Here is a 22124-nt window from a genome sequence, read left to right as displayed (position 1 = left end):
GTTGAAAATATTTAGCACCAGCGTTAACCATGCTAAGAGTTTCAAAGATGTAGAGTAAGATACCTCAGTTTTACTTGATCAAAGTTCACAGTGCTGAGCTCACCGTGTAATTGTTTTGCTATCCAACTGCGCTCTCTGCAACTTTTAACACTAATATCCTATTTTTTGTTGGGGAAGGGGGATGTGGGTGGTGTGAATCACAAGTAATACGGGATAGAAACACATACATTCCAAAACACTGCCTGCAGCTTTTTGGTTTTTTTAGTCTTCTCAACTTCCCTGTACCACAATGACCTTCTCAGGATACACAGATGTTTATAAAGGCTTGACAAGCTTTTGTCTTTCCAGAGAAAGAATTACTAACACTTTAGTCTTTGCAGGTATGCAGGTCTTGTGTGCTAAATTCTGTATCCTAGTCTGTATTCATTGTGCCTTCCATCCTGCAATTGTTAATCACTTGCCTCTTATTTCTTTCTCAACACAAAAATCTCATTTATCAATGTAAGCCTGCATTTACGAACTCCAGCCTTTTGTGGAGAATTATTCTAAGGCACCTGGTTAGCCAGACAAACAGTATTTTTAGTTTAATGACAACTCAACAACAATAAAAAATTTAATGTCTTAAGTTTTTACTAAAATAGTCTCCTTTAGGGAAAAACATTAAAATGTAAAAGTATACACCATTCTTCAGGATTACTTCAAAATTATGCCTAATGAGTAGCACAATTTTGCTTTTCTTTTGCCAAAATTTACCTAACTTGAATGACTATTTAACAGTTTACAGAAATACTGTCATTGTTATAGATTGAATTAGCTTTCTATTTCAATTGAGAAGTTAGAGCTTAAAAAGAAGCACAATCTAAGAAAACCTGAAAGTTTTCTAGCAAAAACTGGAAGGCCAGACTTGTTCTTTGTATTATTTCTAAATCTAAAATGGCAACAAATGCTACTTGTTTTCCCCCTTTAAGCAATACTACTTCTCATTTATACTTAATAATGATAAAAGCCTAATTTTTAAAGCTTCTTTACAGAGCACCTGAAACTTCAAGAAGGACACAAGAGACAGTTCCAGATATTAAAAAAAAAAAGGGGGGGGGGGTGAGCAATACCACACATTTATTTCATTATAAACATATGTAAAGAATCAAATGAGGACATAATTTGGCTTGCATTTTCATTTTTATAATTACTTTTAGAAGGTAAAGAAAACAGTAGGGTAAAGGAAAAAAAAGAACAAAACTTAAGTAAAAAATAATATATCTATATTACAATTTAAATAGCCAAGCTTCTTTTTCTAGCTGCAATCTCATTTGCCTTGCTCATGGAGCATCCAAGTTGTACATAATAAAAAGTGAAGCAAGCAGGTTGATTCACATATGCAACTCCATATTGCTAATTTATCATCTAGTCCAGATTTCTTCTGCCTTGTTTATAAGCAAGAAAAACTGAACCCTTGTGTCATGGTTTAACCCCACCTGGCAAGTGAGCACCATGCAGCCACTCACTCACCACCCCCCTCCCCAGTGTGTTGGGGGAGAGAATTTACATAAATAAATAAATAAAAAGCAAAACTCATAGGTTGAGATAAAGACAGTTTCATAGGACAGAAAGGAAGAAAATAATAATGACAGTAATAATAATGACAATAATAATAAAATAATTGGAATATACAAAACAAGCGAGGCACAATGCAATTTCTCATGAACTCAACAACCAATGCTGAGTTAGTTCCCAAGGCAGTGCTTTGCAAGCCCCAGCCCCACTCCCCCCAGTTTATATACTGGGCATGACATCACATGGCAAGGAATACCCCTTTGGCCAATTTGGGTCAGCTGTCCTGGCTGTGTCCCCTCCCAACTTCTTGTGTCCCTCCAGCCTTCTTGCTGGCTGGGCATGAGAAGCTGAAAAATCCTTGACTTGGTATAAAAACACTACTTAACAACAACTGAAAACATCAGTGTGTATCAACATTATTCTCATCCTAAATCCAAAACATAACACTATACCAGCTACTAGAAAGAAAGTGAACTCTATCCCAGCTGAAACCAGGACATTATGATATTAAACAAATATTTCCTTACAAGTTATGTCTACAATAGGAAAAGTCACACTTCCAATGCATCAGGCATATTTTGATAATGCCAAAATAAACAATGTTTTTCAAATAAGGCAAAGGTAGAACACTGAAAAAACTTGTTACACATGTTCATGCAACAGCAAACATCTATACTGTCAACATTCATACCAACAGTCTTTGAAACATAAGGCTGTTTACCTGATAACACATACATACATTAAACACATATTAAAGACTGCAATTACTTCTGTTAGGAATAAAACCTAAGAACTGAAAATAATGCAAAAGGAAATTGACTGAATTTATAATTAGACCTGTAAATTTGTCTATTTTCACATTAAGTACGTTTAAGAATATTCTGTCTTTTACATTAATAACACTTGTCATTTTCAGATGCATTTAAAAATTATAAGTCTACCTTAGAAATAATCAGAAATACATCTAGGCAACAGCGTATTTGCAATTGAATTCACTAAGGCTACTCACACAAACGTTATTAAATACAGGCTTATATATTTGCAGGATAAAGCTATATTTTTCTTTTTTGCTACAAAGCTTCCATTCTCATAAGAAAGCAACAGAATAATCACAGGATCAGTTACCTATGTAACTTCCAGCATTTTCTTAAAATACTGAAATATCCAGATATTTACAATTTAGCAAGCCTAACTATCCACTGTGCATTTTACATTTCTTGGATTCAAGCGTAGTAATATACAAACTCAATTATAAAACAAAAAGCATACATTTGTGCATTCAGCATGCTTCGAAGCCATCAGAATTCAAAACAAGCAGAACATCTCTCCTCTGTTCTCTTCACTAGAGTTTAAGGGTATGCACATGTTTTAGGATCATGCAAAAAAAAAAAAAAAAAAAAAGAAAAAAGAAACTGGCTGTGCCTCAGCCACAGTAGATCAAAAGTTCTCCAAGGAAATTACAAGCTCTCTAAGTGAGAAGTGATTTAGTAGACTACCTCTCAATCCAGCACAGAATCAACACCATGGAACCATTAGAAAGCACTGCACTTCTGGAATTACCTCTTTTAAAATTTATTTATTCACAGAAAATGTTGAAAAGAGTGTCCCAACCACTTGGTTGTTGGTTATTAACAACTTCATAGCACAAACCAGTCTTCCACCTTTGCGCTGACACTGAACCTATCTTCGCTGAGCATAATCATGCCAATTCACAAGTGCAATTTATAAGTCCTCACAGGCATCCAACATCAACATTTGACATTGATGACAGATGTTATTATAACTGCTTTCCTTAAGGAAAAACAAATTGTCTGAGCAGATTTCAAATGAGGTCTGTGAAAGATACATAAATGAAAACCAAGGTACATCATGATGGCCAATGCTTAGCCATCAAAAATAAGCATGCTTTACACAGCAAACTGTCTTCCAGAGAAGCACATGAGAATACTCATTTCTTGCACTATTGCTTGACTTCTGTCAACGAAAAGAACTATGCTCCATAATGTCATATTTGTTCACTAATCTGAATTGTTCAAAGAACTTAAGTGGTAAGAACCATATTTCAGCAACAATGTATTTTGAGGAAAAGAATGCACCACAGAAAACTGTTTAAGTCAAAGTCCACACTGTCACAGAAATAACACAGGCCTATGCTGTTTTATAAAGTTATTAGATTCCGACATTGCACATACCACAGACATAATGAGATATGTATTTTAGCAGATTACCTGTAAATTAATTTTACCAACCAGAAAAAGTGCTTAGTTAACAATACTGAAAACTGAAGAAGCATCAGCACAATCTCCAACAGGATTCAACTCATATTTGACAAAGAAATCAATTCCTGAGAACTCAAGTATTGTGGTCTCCAAGTCCATTCAACTTGTTATTTTTGCAATAAGACAACCCAAATAGATGCCAAGTAGTGTAGCCACGAGTACAGACACAGTAAGCCTCCATTAGGAATTGGAATGAAGTCACCAGTGTGTTTTGTTAGCCTCTCAGTCAGTAGAATAGTATGGATAGCCAGTAAATCAGCATTCATCGCAAGTCATCTGAGCTATTTACTTGGAAGAAAACTGTCCCACATATTACCAATGCTCTGTGCAACATGTGATCTGTTGGACTAAATTCAGGACTGGCAAAGACTTTTGTTACATTTCTTTCACTTCCTTTGAAATAAATTGCACATTATTATGTGACCAAAAAGGTGACCAATTAAAAAATTAAGTGCTCCAGAAAAAGATTTAACTGATGTTTCTGCTGATTTGCCTTTGCCTTTTCTTCTAAGTATCACCCAGGAGAAGCAGCACTATCCAGTTCACTTAAGAGAATTTTGTTTCTGAGCTTTCCCTTGATCAACTATTATCCTCAAAAAGAAATTATAAACTCATTTTGCTTTAAAGTAACTCTTGCCCTTTTACCAGGACTTTGTAGAAAATACAAGCTAGTATTAATGTTGCAAAATAAACAAGTTGAGGCAACCTCATCATTGCTACGCACATATAAGATCACTCAAAACCTAAAACTTACATTGTAAAAATATTTTAAAGCAATCCTAAAACTGAAAAACACAATTATAATCTCACAAATACAAGAACAGTCAGTTTACAAAAAAAAAATTCAGTATCACAGTAGTATTTCCTAGGTGGATCTGACTAACCATCTCCATATATGTATTCCAGGCATCTTACAAACTAAATCAAACTGAGAAGATAACAAATGCATCATAATGGATAAAAATATAATAAACACCGTAAGAGATACAGGTGGGAGAACACATGTTGTCTTTGAAAGTAATACACAGGCTGGTTGCCTCACCCTCTTGGAGTTGTGAACCCACTCTTTTCTGTTAGTCATCCTTCAAAGGTCTGCAAGAATCATCTTTCTAAAGCAAGATCACCTTGAGCATTCTTTTCAAAAACATGCATGCTGAATAGCTAATTCTCTAAATATCAGGTATATTTGACATCCTAAGATGGCTGAATGTGCTCACTTGACATCTGGCTGCTAAGAATATGGGCCACCCCTTCCCTTACCACTTTTCTACAGTCTTCCGAGCAGGCAAGAAACAGGAGAGGCAACTGGCATGCATAATGGTATCTTACACTACCACTCATCAGAATTTGACCACCAGTAGGTTAGGGGAATTGAAGAACCACCCATAGAATACATGAGATGGCGAGATGGGTCTCCTCCAAATGTAGCTTAACCACAAGAGAGAGTATCATAGGTATAATGAGGCATTCAAACAGGAACAGAAGGTGAAAGGAGGTCAATGTTCAGGAAGAGACATTGACCAGAGACACAATTTCTAAGGCAAGGAACTCCATTTTGCACAGTAGAGTGGGAAAGAACAAAAGATGCCTCTGCATGCCAGCTTTCTCCTTCATGCTTGGGAAGGAGGGAAACCATTTCAGTAACTGAATCCTCTACCTACTGCAAAGAGGGATGCATTTTAGTTCAAGGCAGAAGACACTTTCTCTTCATAAACTCATCTTCATGGTACAGGAAGCAAAAACCCAACACAATTAGAAAGTCAAAGCATGTGATCTCAATGCTAGAGTGAGGAAGGAACATAAGACAGTATCATCTTCCACATCCAGGAATATCAGCTTAGGTGCCCCACCAACTGAGCAGGATTAAAATAGGAGCTATTTAAAAGATAACAGCAGCCAAGTCTCCTCCAAACCTGTCTAAACACACTTTCTCCAACACAGAAACAATGTTTCAACCCTCAGCACTACCCTACAAAATTATTTACTCCAACTGTTTTCTGGAGTTAGTATTTTTACCATCTACTCTCTCAAGTAAAGAAATGGCATTTTTGAGAGAATGACGTAGAGGACAGTTTACATACTCGCTGCCTTATCTCCTTCCCTTTGCATCTGAAATTTTAGTGGTGATAAAAGAAATGTCTATCTGAAGACATAGTAAAAATGAACTAGCACTACAAAAAACAACAAATAAAAAAATATCTCAGTTCTTAACTGAAGATCTACCCCACCCTGGGTGCACTTGTAAAAGATACAGCACAGAGTTTCTCCATAGTTCAAACATCTAGTTTCAACCTGAGCTGTGAAGCCATAGATCTCAGGGACTGCCCTCAATCTCATTAATCCTTTAGAAGAAGAAATTATGTTCCCTTCACTCACCAGACAGAAAGTTACTCCTTCCCCACCCCATCCCCCATTTCCTCTAGGAAAAGTGAAATTGCCAACTCACCTTGATGCCTTTTAAAACTGTTTTACACAGAGCTTTCAAGCAAAAAATAACAGCAATTGAAAGGTTTATTTTAAAGCACTGAAGAGATTTGGAAAGAGTTGTTTTCACACACACCCCTTAAGTCACCCACGATGCCAAGACTTAGACTGTAAGTCTCCTGCATCAAGAAACCGTAACAAAGCTTTTCCCACAGAAACAGATTCCTTAAGGGACCTGGAGAAACTTACCAGTACACACTCCCTGTATGCAAAAACAGACCCCCAAAAGGGACCTTTTCCTCTTCATATCCAGGGAAAAGAAGAAACCGTGAAACGCACTGCTCAAGCAGATGAGACCGTGAAGGGACAGGGGCTACAAGAGCCTTCGCTCTTCCACAGAACAGGTAAAGAAAATACCAGCCAGCACTAGCGGCAAAGCAAGACGGCAAACCGCCTGACCCCACGAAGCGACCGCGGGGCACTGAGGAGAAGCGGGCGGTGAATGAAGCTCACCCCCGGGGCGCCCGCGCGGGCTCCTGTGAGGAGGAGGACAGCGGCCGCCAGGCTCCGCGAGCGGCGGCAGGCACGCGCCAGCCCCCGCCCTCTCGTCGCTAAGCCAGCTGAGGCGTTCCCGCCCCGCCCGCCACAGAGGGAGGGGAACGGGGCGGTGCCGCCATCCCGCCTGCAGCGACGGCCAGAGAAAACCGAGCCTGCCCGCCTGCCTCCTCCTCGCGGGCGGCTGGTACGGCCGCGAGAGTCGGCCCGCACCGAGGTAGATAGAGGGTGCCGTTCGCCCGAGCAGCGGCAGCAGTAGCGGGGCGAGGGGAAGCGGAGGGGGGGGGGTGTCCTTTTTATGAGGAGAATTCAAGGAAATCCCCCTGGCATAGGGATTGCTTTAGGGGTCCCTGTAGAGACGCAGGTGGAGGGGAGCCGGGCCAGGAAGGTGGTCGAGCTTCCCTCCTCGCTGAGGAGAAGCGAGACTGGGAGGGCTGGAAAACAACCGACCGTAGGGCCGCAGGAGGTCTCTTCCCGCGCCCTGGAAAGCGCAGCTGAACCAACGCTGTGGAGTTCTACGATTTCCTGAGGTGGGAGGAGGGCCGTAACAGATCTCTACAGCATGCTTCCCTCAGAACAGGGCGGCGAGGAGGCTGGCGGGGGTGGGGGCAGGCATGAGACGGGGGATCTTTTCCGTCCTCGACTTCGCTACAGGGAAATGAAGTGCCAGCGGAGAAGCGACTTGATGGAGGGGGGGACCTTCTCCCCCTTCCCCGCCCTTCGAAGGAGGGGGGAGCCGGAGAAGGGCCTGCTCTCGGTGGAGCTGCCGGGAAGGGCTCGCGTACGAGGTGGCCGCCCTGGACAGGCACACGGGGGATGGGGGCACAGGAATCGGAAATAAAAACAAATCACAAACAAACAGTTAAGTGAAACCACTGATTTAAAAAGCCAACCAGAAAACTAACCCTGACAAGTAGGATTTGCCCTCCTCTTGACTGCACTTATTGGCCGTGCTTATTTGCAACGAGCTTGTATCTGCCAATGCAAGTGGCCGGTTGGTGTGTCCGTCAAAAGGGAAATATCAATTCGCCGCTAAGGGAGTAGATTCCCATCCATCCATCACAAGGCTTAGCAGGTAGCCGCCTAGAAATCAATCACACACTAATAAAAAAATATATCTATTCCTTCTCCATCACATTACTACTCTAGTACTCTCAGCAAAATATATATGTATCCTTGATGAATATCTGCATGGTTTTTATCATATGCATCACTCTTGTCCAACCTAAAATTATCTTTAAAAAAAAAAAAATCAATCACACAGCATCATAAATGAGGGACCCCAGTAAGTATTCATTAATTATATAGCTGCAAAATAATATCCTGTTAGTTTCTGGTTTCCATTTGCCAGCCACTAGAAGGGAACAGAAATCACTCACCTTTTTCCTGACACAATTTTTAAAGCACCAAACATTATCCAATATTTAGATATAAAGCTAGGAATTTCCAAAGCTCATCAATTCTATTCTAGAAAACTTTAACAGCAACAAAAATATTTTTAAACACTGGGCACAAAAAATGAGACTCCTATGGCTGCTTTTAATAGAAATTGCAAGAGAGGTTTCTCGTTGACGATTCTGTAGGGAGAGGCACTCTGTTACCAGAATAAGATGTGCACTTGGTCCCATTTATTACAATGTATTTCTAAAGCAATACAAAAAGCCCGTTCTGCGAATTCATTTCCAGTTTCAGCTACCAGACGGTTATAGAAAGCAATATATAGCAATTTCCTTAATCACAATAAATCTACAGTAATGTATTACAGCCATATTCTTATTTAAGCTTCTCACCTTTCAAATCATTGCATCTGTCTTTCATCCTCACATGGATTTTACAACATCACGTTTAGCTGACATCTCATTTGCGCGGAGGAAGGAGGCAGCAGGGAGAGCCGGAGCAACCGAACACCTACGAGGTGAGGAAAAGAAGGAACCTGCTGCAGTCGGGGGAGGCTGGTGTGCTCCTGTCCCTCGTCTTTCCGTCCCTCAGCGAGTCTCCCTCAGTCAGCTGCGAGCCTGGCTGTCTGGGTTGCCAGTCCCTGACTCAACATTCCCAGCATTCCCGAGGAGCTGGGGCTTCATCAGTGCTGAGCGGCCTGCCGCCGGGGGCAGCAGCAAGCTCTCCTAACAGCAGGCAGAGAGCAGTGGCAGCAACAGCACACGTACTGCAAACCTTGGATTTCTCAGAGCATTTGTCTCTGTCCATTCATTGCAAACCCATGGGTTCCAGTCCCCACCCAGTAAACGTCTGAAAGGAAAGTGTGTTACTCATTGTGAAATGGCCTAAAAATACACCTATGTCTGTGTGAAACTGCAGGGGCAAAATTGCTTTCTTGTCCCTGTTCACCAAAGGCCCAAAATGTTCAAAGCTAGGTGCTTAAGAACATGGTATCTAAAAATCCATTACCTTATGTGTGTACACACACAGGAGAAAAAAAAAAAATCTAAATCTGTGTTTTGGCTTAAGTGTAAAAGTAATTAAGACATCCATATTGTTTGTTAAAAAAAAAAATGCGCAGAAAAAAAAAGCAGGAGATTAACTGCTATGTGAAGCCTGAAAGCCTTTTGCATCAGAAAACTGCAAACTGCATTAAAAATTACTCCTGAGATTTTATTTATTTAGTTTTGTATTAAGGGGAGTGAGGGAAACTTCTGTAAAGATCACCAACTTCTCATCCTAAGAAATTAGGGGGGGGGGTTCCTCTTCTATTTTTCCCTCTTCTCAAATTTTGTTTTTGGGGGTTTAATTGCTCTTGATGCTGTTATAACTGATCACCCTCAGTCCTTGCTTCAATGCAACTTCATAACTCACCTTACACAGATTTTCACAAATGTATTTTATCTGCCTCTTCTTTACCTCATTGCTGTGACAACATTTTTAGAAGCACTTCAGCTCTGTAGTTGTTTTACTGTAATCTGTATTTTATTTCTCTTGCCCACATGTGCACCTATACATGCCACTATTAAACATCAATAAGAACAGCTTTTATGGAATTACTATTAAAAACTATGTCAAATGAAATTGATTTCAACCAATCATGTTTAAAACTAACATAATCCCTTCCTTGCTGTACTTGAATTATCCAAAGCCAGTTGAAATAGCTTGCTGTCATGAATACTTATTCAGAGATGCAAATACTCAAAACAATGCTAGAATGCCATTCACAGTGAAAGTATAGCAGTTTTTTTTAGTTTCTGAGACAATATGTCTACCTCAGCTATAATTACAATATGGGGCAAATATTTTTTCAAGTTCAAAGTAATGGGAAAACCATGATTTAAATGCAAGCTTCAGTTGCTTTTCAAACCTGCATATTTACTTGAAGACACTTCTGTTAAAATAGTTAGAAAACCATGGAAATTCTGGACAGAGAAAATCTGTTCCTGGAGAAATTGACAAGAAGGGACATGGTTTTGTATACAAATAATTTCACTTGATTGAAAAAGCAAACAGAAAGTACTCTTGAAGACTTAGCAAGTCTGCATCTGTAAGAAAATGGATAAACACTATAAAATGTGGGTCACTACACCAAATGCTTCAAAGCACAAGAAATGTCCATTTTCAAAAGTTTAGTGCTTAATTTGCATTTGATATGCAATAAGAATATCTTGCAGACCTGTCTCAGTGCTGTTAATGATGACAGGACTTTTGTTCTAAGTGGTGTCAGCTGCTGAAGAGTTTTTTACACTACATATCACACCATCCCTGTCTATATGAAAAGGCAGGAACACCAGGTTCTGCTTTATCTTTTTTGTGACTCATTCACTGGCAAAGGTAATGGGCCTTGTGATAGCCTGCAAAAGCCAGGATCATTCCAACAGAAGACCAGTAGCCTAAGATTCTTCTTTCCAATGAATAATCATTGTGGGAAGACACCACAGAGTTACCATAAGGTTGCAACAATACTGCAATGAATTTAGCTTGCTATCTTTCAGTAGTTTGTAGCAGAATTAATCATAGACCATCTTGGAGCAGCAGACCATCTGCAAGGGGACTGTCAGTATTACTAGTGCCAAAGAACAGAATATACCCACTACGGACAAGACCATTTGGTATAGAGCTTTGTGAGGAAACAATATTTAGCAAAATTGTATTCAAAAAAGAGTTGTTAGAAAAATGTGTAGTTCAAATAAAGGGGAAAAAAATAGTCAGAATTTTACAGCTAATCTACTTATTGTATTAGTAGAAACAACATCCAAGCAAACAACCTCAGGGTCACATAATCCCCACCCTTCAATAATATTCATTCCTTACATTCAAGACAATGGAATCCAAATCCAAAGGGTAATGACGATAGTATGTACTTAAGACTGACTTCTTTGCAACTGATGAAAGTTCTCATTTCAGTCTAATCACAGTAACATCTGTGTTGTCTTTGGTGTCATGATGCAGGTGGGTGCCATTAAGCACGAAAAGAAGAAAGCCAGATCATGTGATTAAACTAGCACTTTTTTCCTTTTGTTTTTTTTGTTGCAAGAGGTTCCAATGCATTAACTACTAGACATATCTTTCAGTCAACTGTTAGAGGAAAGCAGTCTGTTGTAAAACTTAAACCAGTACTTATATTTTAAGTGTCATGTGATGCTATATCTAAGGTTCACACTTCTCAACACTTTCTACCTTCAGATACATTTTCATATACTAGCATACTTTTGTTTGCTTTCTACCTTAAAAATGCAGCATATTCATAGTTCTTTCTGCTTATATCATACATCAGGAGCTATGAAAACCCACTGAAATTATTGACAAAATTCTTTTTTGTTTAAGTGACAGTAAGTTAGGCCCTAAACAATTAAAGTACATATGAAATACATATTTCAAAGTCTGCTGTTTTCCTCAGCCTATGTTATACTGATTTTGGAAACTGGAAAGTATAAAACATACTTTTATTGTATTTTTTCTGTTTAGTTATTCTAAGTATGAATAATTCAAAATAACATTAGAAAACATATGTTACTGACTGTCTTCATTTCCTGTGCCTCCCTTTATCCTTCCCAGCTCTCTCTTCTCTTCTTACCTGTGGTAATAACACTTTAGCAACAGCTAGCTCCCTTTCATATTTTGGTGACAATGTATGCTGTTTAGGGCTTCATTTTTTAAAAACAGAAATACAAATAGAAATGGAGCTCAGTCACCACTGCTGCATAATTGAGAGCAAGAAATTGCAGGTGTGTGCTTTAAAAACAGAGGAAAAGGCATTTTAGCTTTATTCTATTGAACCTGGCCCTGATATATTCATCTGTGCTTCCCTAGTGGCAGAGTTGCTTTCAACTTTCATTTTCTATTACAAAAGCCAAGTCAAGAACATGATTTAAGTCTACTTTTTAACTAAAAATTAAAAGTTAAAAATTAATTGTAAAAAATAATTCTGGTATAGTAACGTATGAAAAACTGAATTACTTTCTCACAAAAATACAGCATTGCTAGAAACAACACAAAGACATGAAAATTATTAGAAGCATGGGCTTCTGAAGCAGCAATAAGAGATTATCAGGCACATCAGCCCCTGTGTTTTGATGGTAAAAAAACAGAAATCCATAACATAATGCTAGACTAAACTATTATCAAGACATGGAATCAGTAATTCTGTTTACCCTATTTTGCAGTACAAAGCAAATAAACATGACAGTAATCTCCTTGATAAATTTTAGCTGTTTATTGCATTCACAAGCACTTTTAATGTTAGTTATAATTGTTCAGTAGAACTCACTATTACAAGATATTACCAAGATACATTGTTTAAATAATATTTAAGAAAGAGTTTAAGGGATATAATTTCTTCTCCAAAAAATAAATAAGTCATGATGGATGTTGGTGCTCTTTATTCATATTAACACCCAGTTCCCAGTAAGGATCAAATCAGGAAGTTACTTTCATAGTGCAAGTTCTTTCCAAACTGCTAAGTTCCAGAAAGAAGATAATTAGTGGAACTGTACAAGAAAATTACTTTCACATGGACTACACCAGTATCTCTGGAGGAAAAGAAAAAAACTGAATCCTGCATGATTTGCACTGAATGTTACAGAAAAAAAAAAAAGTTGCATTTACCAAGATGTGGTGATCAGACTTGGGGTAAGCCCTTGACCCAAAACAAACAAAAAACTCCAAACAAAATCATTGAAACAAAATTAAGTTTTTCTGTTGATTTCAGAATGAGGTCCTATTAGTCTAGTCCATGGAGGAGTTGCGCCTGTCAGTCAATAACTTACAGGACTGCTCTCTTTCCTCTTTATCAGTTCAGATATCCACCTACAGATATCTGTCAAATTGAATCATAAAATAGTTTCCACCAAATGTTAGTTTCCTTCTTTACCTTCCTCATGACAGATCACCAAAGTCTGCTGTCTTAGTTTTCAAAATCATTAGTATTTATTTTTAATCTAACAGTGACACATGCTTTACGGAGGATGGAAAAATGTTACTTGGATATACATGAATGCACAATATGCTATTGTGGAATTCATTATAATGTATTATTATGCAAAAACAAACAAGGAAAGTATATTCTTTTTAGTAAATGCATAATTTAAGCAATTTATTATTTACTGCACTGCTAATTGATTCAGGATAGAAATAAAGCTACTGTGGCACATGCTGTTAATTTAATTGGTGCAAATAGAGCAAAAATACCTATCTCACAGAAGTTCTTCAGCTACCACATCTGAAAATAGGGCTATTAATAGGCTTTTACATCAACTGTACAATATATTTCAGAGACCTAAAAATATTTCTTCAAAAAATTCAAACTCCAGTGGCCCCTAACAGTATCTAGTAAGTCTAGCTTAAAATATCTTGAATATCGTTTAATATTTTAAGACCTAAAATTTTACCAATAGTCTTTTATTTACCTGCTTGGAATCAGTTCTCTGGAAACACAGTATTACTGCTACCACTATCGTACATGTGACTATACTCAGTGACCATACTAGAGCTGCTGCTAAATGAGCACTGACTAGTAAACTCTTCAATGCTGGTTAATTTTTTTAAATCAGTTTAGACACTTCAGAGCTAAAGTCCAACTAAGTTTTCAGTAAAGCTTAAGCTTTTAAATACTTACCTTATTCCTGAAAAGTAAATCTAGATACTAAAACTTTTACTTACAAGCATCAGCACAAGGCATTTCATCTGAAGGTAGTTGAGGTTCCCCTCTCAATTCTCCAGTCACAGGAAACTGAGATCTCTTTCCCTACTTACGCTCTCAATCACTACAGTGAAGTTAGCAGGTACAAACAAAATCAGGATTGTAGGACTGTTCACCCCCAATACATCACCTCCTCTCAGGCAACCTACAAGGTAGTTGTTTGGTAAGGGAACCTTTTATTGGTGAGACAGTCTCCTCCAGTTGTAAACAGCTGGGTTCTGAAGCCTTAAGTTACTGCCTTCATCCCATTCACATGTGGAAGGACTTCAGCCAGAACCAAACTACCTAAGCTTGCTGGAGCTAGAAACTTCATCCACAAGAGTAGTCCCAAAATGGAATCAAATTTCTATAGAGAATAGCTCCCCACTAGATCAAATAAATTAAGGAACAAAGTTAAAATTGTGAAAAACAGTAGCCTTGTATGACTGCTTCAAAACTGACAATGAACATGCAGATGCTTCCCTACTTTTGTACTAGTTGTGGATTCTGTTCAGGAACTGTGTGTCCAGCAGAATAGCAAAAAGTATAATATGCCTGACCGTGGATGGCCAATCCAGCTCACACTAATGCTAGTTATCAGCTAATAACTGACATTACATAGGAGGCATGAGGTTCACACAACTGTTAAGTTTATAACAAGAGGACTTGATAGTCTTCCAGCTGTTACTCTACATAGACATGCTGAACAGGATTTATAGAACTACTGTTTTGAGAGGGTAACACTTTATATCCACTTCATAATACTCCATAGGATTATGCAAAGTATAAATTTATGGGGAATTATTTTTTATTTATTTTATATATTACTTTAGACAATTTACAAGGTGTTTTTATAGGTGCTTTTACACATATACTAGTACTCCTTCTTGGTATTTTTGTGTAAAAACACATAAAACCCTGCACAAGTTCCACAGTGAAAAACTATGATACAGAGGCTCAGGTTCTCTCAATCTTCAACTTCACTACAATGCGAAACGTTAAGAAAAAAATTTGAACACTATAAGCTATGCTTGACTCTATAGCTAAAACATCACATTTCCTGCTTTCATGGTTCATGACTGTAGTTAGGGAATATTTTATGCCATCCCAGCATTCTTTTAAAATTAATTTTAAATTTATTTGTTATACACAAAGGTATACTATGTAAAAAAACATGTAGCTAACACAAGAATGTTAGCTATCTATCTGTACCAATACATTTTTTGCTTCATGTAGAACTTAAGGCCAGATATTAAGGAATCCTACATTTCAGTAATGGGACAGTTGTCATATACTCTATAATCTTCATTGTAGTAGTCTTAACTTCACTGTCCCATTTTCTTAGTATTGTAGTGATAACTTACAAAAAGATCTCATAACCATTGTACTTCACTTGTCATCAAGATTCTTGTCAGTGCTGTAACACAGAATAACTAATGGCACATGCCATTCTGAATACTTCATTTATGTTCTGGACTTTAAAATTGAAGAAAGGTTGAATATAGGCTTGAAAGTATCCTTTTATGTTGCTATAATTAAATATCTGTCAGTATTTCTATGACAACCATCTACTACCCTGACTTTATGAAATATCAGGATGTCTCACATTTGAGTAAAACTTGGTCACTATTTGAGGATCTAACTTCAAGTGGTTATGTCCACTTATCTTACCCACTCTAGAACTAAAAACAGATAATGGTCTTTTTCTTATTTATTTTTCCTCATTTTTACCATTTAGAACCAGCCCTGTAACCTACGTGTATGCTAGCACATTTAGTTAAATTTATCCAGAACCACTCTCTGGCGTAAAGAAGAAATGGCTTAGCATTATCTGGATTTGTGCCTCTAGACTCAGCTCCCAAAATAGGCTATTCCCATATAGATTTCCTATTGGGAATATAATCAAACTTATGCCAACTTCCAAAACATGCCCGAGAACTGGGAGAGAGGGAGTTTGTCTAGTTCAAAATATGATAGGTATTGTTCTAACAATTTAACAGTGAAGTTCCAGTGCCAAGAAGTGCTTCCTGAACCTGTTTAATTTACTAGCATAAATGTAACTGTAGGTGAAATTCTTTCTATCTGGTTGATTCTGAAGACATTCTTTTCCTCTGTCTACAGAAGCATCTAACAATTAAGTTCTCAGAACCTGAGATGTGCCTTAAAAAACAAAGCCTACTTCAGTATTAATGGTTGCAGATTAAGTGCCTTCATTAGGGGCATTTAGATCCAGGGATCAACTCAATATTGTCTTTTTTTGCATTCCTCCCCTAAGAGTTTCTGCTTTCTTCATTGCTCCAATCCTACTTTTACATCCTATTCCACTAGTATAGTTTGTTGATTATCTTTCTGACTAAGGGCAATTTGTGACTTCAGTAATAGAAACACAACCACATATTGTAACAGGAGAACTTACGTATATAACAGTAATGGAGGTCTACATTAAATTGAACTGATGACTTTTTATTTCTTTATTAAGCTATATAGAAAAAAGAAAAAAGGAGAGAGCTCACAAGTTAAAATAGAGAGGGAGAAATGTTTTGTAATTGTCAACTTGACATTGTATAACATTTCCCTACAAATAGGTACAAAATGGCTGCTAATGTACAGGAATTCCTCCTTGTCAGTCTGGCACATCTATTTCTAGTGGACTGCACATCTCAGCATATGCAATTTGCAATCATGAATATGCCTGAGGTGTGACTGTGCAGTGAGGGAGAAGGTGGTTCTCAACGTAGCTCTTGCAAATTCAAGGAACTTTTTTTTCTGTTATCACTTGATAAAGTATTGTTTAGAGGGAAAAAAATACTTGTCTGTGATTATGCCAAATGTCCTTTGTCCACTTCTGTGGGCTTTCTCATTGTTTAATTGACTTTATTGGAGCAGTCAAATTAAAAAAAAAAAAACAAACCAAAACATCAAACTTTAAAGCTTAGTGAAAATAACTAATAATTTTGTTTTCAACCAATTCCGGTTATGGATTAAATATACCATAGTAACTTTAATTTCCACATACTTTTTCTTCTTTATCATTTAGACATAATCTTAGGAAGAAAACTTAGAAGCTGCTGAAAAATGACAGAAACCTCAAAACATAGGAAGCAAAAATGAAGCCCATAAACAGCTGTTGCTCTATCCTTCCCTCACCTTTAAGGATGAAGAAACATATACACTCCTGTCAATCAATTAGCATTGAGTAGCACAGCATTCTTTTGGCAGATGTGAAAAAAAGCAGAAAAACATCATCTATGCTGAAGCCGTATGGAAACGTTGAGCAGCAGATTCAGAACTCCCAGAAAAATCAGGCAATAGAAACAAATAGAAGTATTGTTAAAATTATTTAGTGAAATTACTAGCTAGAGGAAGAAATATCTATGCAAAATTTCTATAAATTTATCAGGCATAGAGAAGGTAAAAGCAATGGAAAACCTCACAAATATAGCTTATTTCCATTGTACTAAAACCATTTCTTGCTCCTTCAGGAAGTAAAACACCTATATACAAGTGAACTATAAACTATAAATCACAAGATTTTTCATGTTGGGATTAAGGAGTATTTTGCCATGCAGTACTGAATTTATTCAGAAATTTTCAGGGCAATCGGAAAGCAAATATGTATAGCAAAAGGCAGACAGGCAAACCATATGTTACAGCAGCAGCAGCCGCTTTGAAGGGGAGGATAAATGCATTAATCACTGAAATATAGCTCAATTAAAAAGATTTTTATAAACCATGAAAGATCAGACTACGATATGGAGCATGATTTCTTGATCTGTGAGCAGACTGTGCTACTAGTGTTGTATGAGAACTGTATGTGACCATCTGTAATATGAATGGAGGAACCACAGAGATACTGGGATAAAACAGGAGGCAGTAGTTACAACAGCAGTATTTTTAATAACATTTCTCTGCTTCTTATTTATATGTATTCACATTTCTCTGCTCCTTATTTAAATGTACTTTGGATTTTCCAAAATATATTTTTATTTCCTGCACTCATTTTTTTTAATACCTTGACCAGGCAGCTGTGAAGAGGAGTACCTTTAAAAATGAGTAGAAATATTTTGCAGCTACAGCAATTGGTACAAGAAAACGTATTACCTCTCTACACGAACCTTATCTCACTGGAAATATTTTGCCTGCTTCTTTCATGCAGCTAATGGGATTCATGGTTTTGGTGTTTAAGTACAGTTGCAGTTTTAGGATCCTAAACAGCACTATGGCCTGTGCTTGACAGACAGAAAGGTTAATTTAGAAATAAAAGGGAATCTGAGTAAAACTACTTTGTTGTCTTTAATGAGAAAAATGCTGGGAACACAGAAGCATAACTAGAGAACAAAGTATTTTGGACATTGACAATTATTTCATTTATAATAGTGTACAATTATATTAGTTGAGTGAAATAGCTCTTTACTTCCGTGTTCTTGTTACAGAGCAGAGATTATGGTGATCCACAATGTATTATAAGGAATAGAAGTGAAGACAGAAGATCAGGCTTAAAAAGGATTTAGTCTGGCATAGCAGCAGGTACTCAGGAATGTAAGGTGAGTTCAGGTTGTTTGCACATAAAACCACTAGATCTTCAAGACCTCTGATACTGGCTATTTAGCACACTCATTATTGAACTTTCCTATCATATGCCTAGTAATACAAAAAGCTAAGGAAATATCTGATAGCAGATATTCTGGTAACACTTTTTCTTGCAGGGCTCCTACCTGCGTTTGATTTTTCATGAGTTCCCTGTAAAGCAGGACATGAGGGTGTCCAAAGGCTATGAATCTTTGTTTCAGGTCCTTCTCAAGCACTGCTCCCATCTTGCTACACAGACAAACCCCTCTGGTTGCACTATAGTACAGGTTTTCATTTGTTGCCAAGCTACATTCTTTGCTTCTTGAGAAGCTGCAGGTTGTTGATTTTTCATAGTCCTCTTCTTCCTCACAATGTGTTTGATAAACACAATGCAGCAGCAAAGGCAGCCACGGAACTGAATGATGCTATTTGTCAGTTACCTCCCAGTGCGATGAAGCCAACAGGAGTGTAAAAGCACAAAAGAATGCCTTTAAAAGAAGAGTAATTTTCTTAAATATTGAGAAGTGATTCTCTTAAGATAATACTTGCAATCAGCACCCAGCATGTGCAGCAGCCACGTTCTGGAAGACAAAATTGGCTGCTTCAGAGAGTTCAGCATAAAGCAGACGGTTGGGGTACTGTAGCTCTCCTACACTAAGTTATTAAAAGACAAATCCTGTATGCTACTGAAGCTCAAACTGAGGTGTTCCAAAATCACATAGTTGTTATATAGAACAGAAAATAGCCAAGAACTGCATGTTGCTATTTGAAATTTAAGCTGTGGTCACCAAACGCATCCATATTAACTAGTGTCCATCTTAGAGATGCTTTTTTGCAAATCAGCTGGAAAGTAGAACACTTTCCGAGGCACAGAAATGACTAAGACGCATGCAAGTAGAACAAAATAAACTAAGGAAGAAATGAACGAGAGAGGTGGGAGAAAGACCGGAATAAAGTACTGCAATAATTAGAATTCTTATTTGTAGAAGAAAAAAAAACATATTGCAATGGAATTATGGGTGTGGTTATGAAATAGATACTGGAAGAACAAGTGAAAGCTACCAAGTTACTGATTAAGTACTTTTTATTAGTCCAACTCCAGCAATGGTCAGCACTTTAAGTACAGAGATGATCCCTATACTGATCACCTCTGGCAGTCAGTATTTAATGAATTTAGGGTACAGTATTATCCCCAAGATTGCTGTTTATTTATAGTAGAAAAAAAAGACAGTATGAAAAAATAGACTAAGTGAATCTCAACCATTAATTTATGAAAAGGTGTTACTTTTGGTGGAAGCAATGGTGGTAGAAGTGCTGTGCTGAATGCAGATTTTTAAGGGGGAATAAATGTGCTTCACATAGAGCCCACTGGGCATTAACTTCACATGCCATTCAGATTAGATGAATAGCATGGCTGGAGATTGCTTATTTTGTCATGATAAAATTAATACAGATTTTAAAATAAATTAAAAAAGATTATGCTCTGGAATTAATATGACAGTTTATGACTGCTCAAATGAAGTAAGAAACACATTGAGACTTCTTTTACTATGCAAAAATTGCAATTTTTTTTAATAAGGGAAGCTCTTTTAAGAAAATAATAAGCTTCATCATGCCAGTGAACAGGAACAATTTCATTTATTCCTAAATAAATAGACTATAAGTATGTAGCTTTTTCCTGAAGTTACAGTCTCTTTTCCAGTTGATTTTTTTTTTTTTAATGTTCATACCATAGTCTTCTGTCATCTGACAACAAGATCAGCAGGGAAGTAGCTACTTCTTTTGAGGAACTGCTTCGTCATATAAGGTGCAGTGATACTGCAGATCAAGTTTTGAGGCAGTCTCTTCTTGGTCTCTCAGCACTAGCATTAACTGGTCTTTGCTCTGCCTGGTCTATATTTTAACTCTTGCTTTATGGGACATTTTCAGAGTTCATCTTATCACAGTTATCAGGAAAAAACACATATGTATCTTTACCACAATGACAGAAATGAGGGCATAATCTGATATGTATTACTTTAGGAGCAATGCCAGGTTTTGCATTCCTTGCTATCCATCTACTCAATGATCTGCCAGTTCATATACGGTGCTGCACCACAATTTTTTCCATTATAGCACAGCTATTTGTATGGTTATACAGTGAAAACCAAGAAAGTGATCCATTGAAAATTACCCCTCTTCCCTTTTTTCCCTACACCAAATTTTTAGTCAGATCAGTTCTCAGTCCAGCTCCACGTGTGGCAGCATGAAACACTTGTACTGGCACACAGAAAAGAATAGCAGTGAATGAAGAGGCAAGATCTCTATTAAATCTTTTAACATAGCCAAGGAGCTTCTTTCTTTCACCATGGTGAAAAATGCTGGCTTAGTTGTATGAGAAAGCTTCTCATGTCTAAGAGTATCAGGCTACAGTCTTTCTAGTTGAAAGTTCAGATACTAGAACTTAAAAAAAAAAAAAAAAAAAAAGTGCAATTTCAGACTGCAGATTCACGTAATAACCATGTTGCCCTCTGCTGCTCTACTGATATAATCATACTCTTTTTACAAATACAGTACTTGGGCTATTTTTAAATTTCCTAATTTATTTATTTACATTTCCAACCTGTTCATGAGTCATAATTTGAGTAAGCATATATCTAAACTACTGTTTATATTAAATACATATCTCTCTAGGAAAAAGGAACAATTCTTGTCTAGAAAGTGCTCTCATATGGTTAACTGGATAACGTAACAGTATACTGGAATGGTATTTTTCGATCTAAAATAAATGTTTGTGTAATTCTAGAAAAAATCCTTAAGCATGTGGGGAAAAGAGCCTCTCAGAGAAGTAAAAACCATTGTTGTTATCTGACCTCTGTGATAATATTCAATATGGTATTGAATAAAAAAATTGAACTGGGAGTTGATAAATAATTTTTTTTTCCCTTCTGTACATATCCAGTTTGTAACAACTTAAAGACATAGCAAATACTATAACGCTTGTATATACAGTAACAATTAGACATTTGGCTTTGTCATCTGAGAAAAAAAAACCAAGCTATTTATTGATTAGCCCGAGTCTTGTAAAGTATTATCATTCTGTTCACTCAGATGCCAGTTGTTTCCAACAGAAACATCCTTTGGATGATCTGTTGTTATTCAGAAGTGGCGCGTCCTAAGGACAGTAAGGCGCAACCATGTTTTTTTCTTGGCTGTAACGTGATAAGCATTAGGTGCCAGAATTTATCAACTCCAATAACAAAAATGGCCTCTTACTTGTAGCAGGGGTCCTATTGCCAAGTGATTGTATCAGTAGGTCTCACAGCTTCTGTCACATTCAGCCTACTGTTTGGTTGGTTTGTAAATACACACACTGCCACAAATCCAGAACATTTTCCATCTAAACAGGGATAAAGTAGGACAGATGGATGTAGAACACAGATGGAAGGAGGGAATAGAAAGTCTTCATTGCCACAATCCATATCATACTTATCACGAAGAAAAAAATAGCTCTGTTTCTGAAACACCCATAAAATATTTTTTGAGCTTGAAACTCATAAATCAGTTGCTGATTAATTGCTCAGCAACTTCTGACCTTTAGGCAGTCAACAGTCCCACTGTTCCTATTTTTCTCCTTTTATTTT

At 37.3% G+C, this 22124-nt stretch overlaps 1 protein-coding gene across 10 annotated transcripts in view; it reads right to left on the bottom strand.

Annotated features, from left to right (window-relative positions):
• ERC2 (ELKS/RAB6-interacting/CAST family member 2) overlaps window positions 1–22124 on the bottom strand; it is a 556068-nt gene that overhangs the window by 519726 nt on the left and 14218 nt on the right. For 9 of the 10 annotated variants that reach the window (XR_011329696.1, XR_011329695.1, XM_069812287.1 and 6 more), the window contains exon 1: window positions 8603–8716. The gene's annotated coding sequence lies outside the window, so the exon portion shown is untranslated. Of the gene's footprint in view, window positions 1–8602; window positions 8721–22124 lie in introns of those variants that run through there. The other variant, XR_011329694.1, reaches the window with a different exon arrangement.

Source organism: Haliaeetus albicilla, chromosome 24 (genome assembly GCF_947461875.1).
Source record: "Haliaeetus albicilla chromosome 24, bHalAlb1.1, whole genome shotgun sequence".
NCBI lineage: Eukaryota > Metazoa > Chordata > Aves > Accipitriformes > Accipitridae > Haliaeetus > Haliaeetus albicilla.
The sequence above is the reverse complement of the archived record's forward strand: the minus strand, read 5'-3'. Positions and strand labels throughout refer to the sequence as shown.